The 6,000-nt window shown below is 33.7% G+C and overlaps 1 long non-coding RNA gene across 1 annotated transcript; it reads right to left on the reverse strand.

Moving 5' to 3' along the window:
- Positions 1-2,925: 2,925 nt before the first annotated feature.
- On the reverse strand, positions 2,926-5,697 carry LOC133672520 (uncharacterized). Its single transcript, XR_009834865.1, has 2 exons — positions 5,285-5,697; positions 2,926-3,689 (listed from the first exon to the last, which is right to left on the reverse strand). It is a non-coding gene; the product is annotated as an uncharacterized LOC133672520 (long non-coding RNA).
- Between the last annotated feature and the right edge of the window lie 303 nt (positions 5,698-6,000).

The following is a 6,000-nucleotide window of genomic DNA, read 5'->3' on the forward strand; positions in this document are numbered from 1 at the left end:
AGTTTTCTATAATAATGACCAGGAACAAATCTTTTTCTCATGACTGCTTTCATCATATCCTAAGTCTCTATAGGTCTCTCCATTCTTTTTTCTTAATAAAACAAGTTGATCCCACCAAATAATAGCATAGTTACTAAACTCAATAACAACAAGTTTTACTTTCTTTATCTCAGACTATTGGTGACAGTAAAAATATCAACTCCACTTTCATTTTCCTCTTCAGATAATCTTTCATATCATTTTTTTCTTGAAAGGCTAGAATCTTCATCTTAATACTTCTCAAATATCTATCCAAGCCATCCCAAAATTCATCCTCCCTATTTACCCTTATAAGGTCAAATTTCTCAAGTGGTCAAACTCCATTAGACCTTTGGTTTCCATGTAGCCATAATTTACTATCATGGTTATAATTAAAATCTTTGGTTTTCTCATATGTATTTTCATCTATAGATTCTTCTAAAAGTGAATTACCTTATCTCGCTGACCTTCTTCCTTCCAAACCCCTACAATCTGACCCCTCTCAAATATTAGGCACTTCGGTTCTCAAACCAGTCATCACACTCATTACTTCATCAAACCTAATTATTGTTGCATGACCAAATAACTTCATTCGAGATTATTCTCACACATTTCCTTACATGTTTACATTCAATAGATGTCATTTCTCTCGTGTTTCACATAAATTTTTGGCTTTTAACTCTAATATGCTCACCTTCGTTTTTTACCACTCAATTTTCAAGATTTTAGTTCTTTAAAGAACTAGTTCATAACAAATCAAAGATTGATATCTTTATAGCACAATTAAACAATATAAAGACTTAAGAAGCAATAAAGATTAAAAATTATAAATACAAAAACATGAGTATCAATATGAATTCATACGAAATATGAATGATATGAAGATACAAAATAAAAGACTATGAAACTAATGAAATAAGATTTAAACAACTCAAAATAACAATATATGTTTGTGTGTGTGTGTGGTGGCTGAAACTAAAAAAACAATTAACACAAAAACTACCCATTATTTTATTTTTATTTTATTTTATGACTTTCAAGAAACCCAACTAAGTAAATCTAAAATATCCCAAATTAAAATTTATCTCCAAGAAACCCCAAGAATCAAGATTTGTTTTTCAGATTCAAAGCAAATGGTTGAACTCTATGTTTATTTGAACCAAGATTTGCAATAAACCCTAAAAATTTGTTTTCTTGTGATTTTATTTGTTATATGTTTATATATAAAACTTTATTTAATCAAGATTGCAAATAATTTTATTTTTTTAACTTGATGTTGCAACTAGTTTTTAGAGAAGATAAAGAACTCAACAACAATAAAGTATGTGAAAATTTGAAGATAAAAAAAATATAACCTGATGTAAAGCCTCAATGTAATACCAATTGATATGAGCCTCATAGATATAAAGACCTTGAAACTCACAGTTAAATCAACTCTTTTCAAGAAAGCTAAGATCATGTTTGGAATTAAATTTTATACAACGATAGCCTGTACCGAGACACCAAGATTTTAAGTAACCGAACTCTCATTCAATGCCTATAAAAGGACACGAATGAGAAGTATAGAAGATGTCATAAAGCTTGGTAAATTCTTCAATAAGTTATAATAGTTCAATAAAGAACCAAAATATATGAACAAAACCTCATAAATAATAATAAATATTGAAATAAAAAAAAATCCTAGAAAAAAACCTAAATATAAGCTAAATAACCCTATTTATATAGGTAAAAATATCCTAAACAATGCTGAAAAAATAATAAAAGATTTTTAAATAAAATAGAAAGAAGAATCATAAATCAACTAGAAAACTAATATAGTTCTCTCACAATAACATATAGATCTTATTTAAAGTCTTTCCTGATGTTTGATTGCCTTAAAATTTTAACTTTTTATAGAACAAGACTCCTAGAAAGTTCTAGTAGAATTTCAGCTCGATCCAATGGTTGGATAAGAAATTATGCTTTGTTAGAGAAAAATTATACATTAGAAAAAATAAACTTCTAACTACTGAAATTAATTATCTTATGAAATAGAAGAATCATGTCTCTCTTGTATATATATTAAATTTACTAAGATGTGATCATCAGGATGTACCTTCCTTGAAATTGTCCTTGATCAATTATCATCTTAATCAACTTTTATATATATATATATATATATATATATATATATATATACATACAATTTTTTTTTAACATAAGAATTACTCTCATAAAAAATACATACCCGTGTCAAGAAGTCATAAATTACGTAATATAAATAAAATATATTTTTTGGAATATTTCAGCATATTACAGTACCTAATGATCATTTTATATCTCAAAAGTACAACCAAATAATTGAACCAAATACTATTTAGTAGCTTTTAAATATTTATAAGAACAATACAATACTGAATAACACAATACAACTTTTTAGGCTACAATTTAATCGGCATGCGGATTACTCTGCCTTCGATGGAAACCAGGAAGAACTCTTTCACAATCTCATGAATCAAGCGCTATCACAAGCTTATCATGGAGAGAAACCTAACCTCAATGGGCTAAAACTACTCATAAACCACCTCGTGGTTGTATTGGGGACCAATGCTATGACCTTTTGAACAAAGTTTTGCGCCTAATAATCTTGGACCGGCCTACAATTGTAGGCAAGCGTACGCTGATTAAGGGGGGCAATGTTACACTCCTGAAAGAGATCTTGGATACCTTAAAATCGATTGCCATGGTTAGATCTATCTAGTGATTTATAACAAGCTGGGTTTTAATGTTATTTTGGTAGTTTTCCTCTATGAATACTACCTAGCTCGTAAAAATCATCCCTGGATCAACCAAACACGTTCAATCATGATTTTCTTTTAGTTCTCTTGGCAAAACCGGCATCTGCCTAGCCTTCAATGCAACTAGAAAGAGAGAACTGGCCTTGATGCAAAGGCCAAAAGAGTTTTTTAATTTTTGATAAGGCCTTGGTCTTGAAAGTTGTTACAGGAGCTTCATCATTCTATTCTAAACTGTTCTAAAGGGAAATACGCTGCAGAGTTTATTGAACTGCTCGCAGCCTAACAATGCAGTTCATTAGAGACAAAGAATGCAGTTTACCATTTTAACACAATTGCAAGATCAGTGTCAGAACACATGTAGGTTACTGGGTAATCAGCTTTGCTCCAATCAACATGTTCACGGCCACATAATTCAGCCTCTAATCTGGATTGAAATAGCCTGAGAACACAGCGGTCTCACCTTTCCATGATTTTACCAGCATACACCAGAAGAACAAGCTGCAACCTGGTCTCCATTCCCTGGGATCAATGGTTCTAAGTTCAACCTTTGCTTAAAAAAACTGTAGTGGAGAATTTCCTGTACAACTTTCCCTCCGGGGAGGTTCGTCTCCTGTACAACAACTTCCGAAAAGCTGGATACATGAACTCAAAGTGATAAGTTAAAGAGAAACACAATAACATACGTCATCTTTCTTTTTTCTGCTCTGAGTTTTAAGAATTATCCGACAAGAAGTCCAAGCCGAAACACTTGAGAAATGCAAGTTTCGCAAGCCTAAAATAGTTGCAGGGATGGAAACAGAAGAAGTCAGAAGAATTTCCGATGTTGTCTTCACTAACTATTCTTCTACCCGTGTTTGTTGTTATTTCCCCTTTTATGCTTTGGTTCTGCTGTGCCTGCAAGAATCTTAAACATTGTTAGATATCTCGAAGGCAACCTATATATCTCATACCTAAGCTATTTTCATGAAGCAACAAATAGCTTGGTAAGATGAATTCCTTGGGCCAAATTTTTTTTTTTTAAAAAAAAGACTAAATATTCGATTCATTACTGCAATTTAAAAGAAGACAAGATTCTAATTTACAGGGGTTTGGTTAAAATGGTTTGGTCGTATTCACCGCCAACCCAAGCACATGACCATGAGAAAGAGTGATTGCAATGTTGGCAGGGGATGGGAGGATTAGGCCAGAAAAGACAAGGATGATAGAGCATAATTATATTAAATTTAGGTGATTAAGTCACTGAACTGTTCTTAGCCACCAAGATTTATATATTCCTTCTCCTTTTCCTTTTCTTTTTGGATTCATTTACCGACTATATGGGCGGTGCCCAAAGAAAAAAAGAATTGGCCCGTTATCAGTTCTTGCACGACGACAAATAATACAGATATTGTCGGCATTTGATTGTTGTTATTATTGAAAATAATTGTGCAAATCAATAGAGATATAACACAATAAAGTGACCCATTATTAGTTTTTTTGGCCTCATCAGCAGAAGCAGTTTTTGTTAGGATGCGCCTGTGTTGCCTGCAAAATTGCTGGCATTTGGGATTGCCGTGGTGAGATTGGTTAAATTTTTTTTTTTAAAAAAAATATTTTAATGTATTAAAAACAACTACTACCGGAATTCTGAACATCCATACTACGTAGAACCGGAGTCAGGTCAAATTTAAATACAGTAGACGAGATAAATTTGTCGTCAGTTCAAGTCACAGAGATTCACGATAGATTTTAACCATTTAACTAGAGTTATGCTATCATTAGAGGCAAAAAGCATTATCAGCAGTTTCTTCTCTAACAAAACAACCGGAGTAAAGGAAAAGGAAAGAAAAGGGTAACACTTATTCGCGAGAAAAGGAGGGGAAAAGCATAACCAAGTACAATGCTTGCAAGTTTCCTAATTATTATCTTAAATAAAGTGTATCAAACAGTTGTACAGCTTTACCAAGAGATTTTCTAATTTTAATGTAATTAAGCAGTTCTACTGGTAACATTTTTTTTTAATGTGGCAATATCAACATTTAAATCCTGAAGGCTTAATGGCCACAGCAAGAACCGATTTTAATCCTAAACTAGTCAGGATCGGCTATACGGGTCCTTCTGCGTCCTATGCCAAATCCGCATAAAGGCTTGATGGCAAGCTGAAGGAGTATTTTCATGTGCGAAAGTGGTTCGAGAGGGTGACAGTGACGGCAATTGAAAATGGCTATGGTGGTTAGGAGATGGGGCCCTGATGATTTTTACAATATTCGGTCGGTCCTTCGGTGTGAATTTGTGAAAAGGGGAGGTCAAAAAGCATGATGATAAACTACAAGGAAAACCTTGAGAACAAGCAAAAAGAAGTCAAGAAATAGACAGACAAAAAGCAAGAATAATACCTTAGTGTTTAAGTTGTTTCTAAGCCAAGCCAAAGGAATTAGATTTTACCAGATGGGGTTTAACAGTTCTTATAAGCCAAAGCACAGAAAACTTAACAAGGACTGCGTATATACCTGGCTGTGTTGCAGGCGGTTTGAGACATGATCATTATGCCTGCGGAATTGGTTGTCCAAATGGGAATTAAGGGGCGTGAAAACACCAAGAGCGGATGGTGAGGCGGAGGAGGAAGTAGTGGTGGTGTCTGGGAGATCTGCAGGAAAGAAACTGAAACAAAAAAGGAGGAAGATGAGGAGGAGCAAGACCAGTACTTGGATCCATATTAGCCATGAGACTCGATACCCTTCTATTGTAAGGTCGTCCCCAAACTCAAACATGGGTGAAAGAAGAGGAGGCAGGCGAGGAAGTGGTTGCTTGAGAGAGAGAGAGGAGGGGAGGAAGACGATAAAGGGAGAGGAAGGAGGCAGGAGGTCAAGGAGTTAAGGCTTCAAGGGAAAGAGGTGGAAAACATAAGAGAAAAATGATTTAATTTATTTATGGATTTGTCGGGCTGACTTTAACGCAAATCAAAAAAATGACATGTGATTGCCGTTCCCAACCCAACGCGTTTCGGTATTCGAGTGTGTCTACCGCGCGTGTCCTTTGTTCATAAAGAGAGTGCCACCACAACCACGCATTTAAAATTAAGAGTAAAAACAAAAACACCTGAAATTAATTTCTTCCAATTAGTTTCTGACGTCTCATTCAAGAGTGAAAAAAAAACCAAAAAATTAAAAAATAAATAACTGAAAAAACTAAATCATGAAAAAAAACTGATTAAATCAATTAAATT

Source organism: Populus nigra, chromosome 14 (genome assembly GCF_951802175.1).
Source record: "Populus nigra chromosome 14, ddPopNigr1.1, whole genome shotgun sequence".
NCBI classification, from domain to species: Eukaryota; Viridiplantae; Streptophyta; class Magnoliopsida; order Malpighiales; family Salicaceae; genus Populus; species Populus nigra.